Raw genomic sequence first — 1601 nt, forward strand, 5'->3', positions numbered from 1 at the left:
ACAGGTGCACGGTCCCCTGCCGAAATCCACATATAGGGTGCCCAAGACAACCTGAGATCAAACAAAGTAAATAAACGAGTCATAAAACAAGAAAAAGTACAACAGTAACAATACCAATACCCGCCGTCATCCAGTAGGCCCAACCCGCCCTCCAACCTAGAAGGGAACCCTGGAAATAGGCTTAGGCTGGAATGACAGGGGAGTCCATAACGCACACTCCCTTGTACTCCTCCGCCGGAGCACAGGTATGATGGAAGTCTCTAATGTGTTGAATAACGGTGAGTGTGCAAGAAATCCAGCCGGATTAAAGGGGTGTGCAGGGCCTTCGAAGCCCGCAGTCTAGCTGTATTGGTGGCGGGAGGGTCAGGGCTCACTCCAGGTTGGATCCGGGCCCGGAGAAGACCTCCTCTCAGGGCGCCTGCCACCTTGCGAGGGCGCCGACGATGGCCGGGGGGCCCGTTGAGGAAAAAGGACTGTGAGGGAAGTCCAGCCAGCTCGGAACCGCGACTGCCTCCATTCCCAGGAAATTGAACAGATCGGGGAGCTGATCCGGGGCATGGAGAGCAAAGGAAGAGCCATTCCGCTGGACAATGAGGTGGAAAGGATGGTCCCAGCGATGAGTGGCTTCCACCGCTCGGAGCGTGTCCAGGAGTGGTTTCAAGACCAATCTCATCCACAGCTTATGGCGAGAGAGATTCAACATCACCTGGATCTGCGCTCCATCAAACTCGACTGGGTCCTTGTTCCACGCTGTCCGGAGGATGGATTCCTTAACAACGAAAAAATGCACCCGGCAGGGGACGTCACGGGGGCGCCAGACAATTGAGTACGGTAAGATTGGATTCGGTGGACCCGGTCCAGTTTGAGAGGGTCAGTGGGGGGTTTCTCCAACAGGTGGTTCAGGACCACTGTCACAGAGGAGCAGAGGTCTGCACCAGAGGACGCCTCAGGAAAACCTTTCAGGAGCAGGTTATTTCGGCGGCTCCTATTTTCCGCATCATCCTGGTGTAGGAAAAGTGTGGTCAACTTCTGCTGAGTTTCTCCATGGGCGCCCTCCAAGGCTGCTATAAGCTGCGACAGCTGGGATGTGGACTGGTCCACTGTAGAGACCTGATATCCAGCGCTTCTTCTACAAAACGACGGCGTTTTGTAGAAGAATCGCTGGATATCGGAGCACGGAATCATTGTAGAAGAACTGGGTGTCCGTTTAGGTTGTGACATGCAAGAAGGATGAGATTGTAAAGTCTACTGAATCCATAAACTCAGTGCTCCCCAACCTTTTTATCGCCGCGGACCGGTCAACGTTTTACCGTGGCCCGCTGAGGGGGGGACGTTGATTGTTTATATTTTAGATTGTTTTGATTTAATAATTTTAATTTAATTGTATTTAAACATGCCTTCAAAATAAAATACAGTTACACCAAAAAATTAAAGCGTTGGAATTCTTCACCTATTCCACCACCGAAAAACTGGGCGAGATTACGTTAAAATGTGTGACCACGTCACTGGTCACACATTCTAACGTAGTCTCAAACTTTGATAGATCACATGCCTACCTGTAATCATAGAATCAGAGAAATAGATTATAATAGGGAACATTA

The 1601-nt window shown here is 50.5% G+C and overlaps 1 protein-coding gene across 1 annotated transcript in view; it reads right to left on the minus strand.

Annotated features, from left to right (window-relative positions):
• LOC108794847 (triple functional domain protein-like) overlaps positions 1-1601 on the minus strand; it is a 660684-nt gene that overhangs the window by 514800 nt on the left and 144283 nt on the right. The window lies entirely within an intron of this gene.

Source organism: Nanorana parkeri, unplaced genomic scaffold (genome assembly GCF_000935625.1).
Source record: "Nanorana parkeri isolate BGI_ZX_2015 unplaced genomic scaffold, ASM93562v1 scaffold904, whole genome shotgun sequence".
In the NCBI taxonomy this organism is placed as follows: Eukaryota; Metazoa; Chordata; class Amphibia; order Anura; family Dicroglossidae; genus Nanorana; species Nanorana parkeri.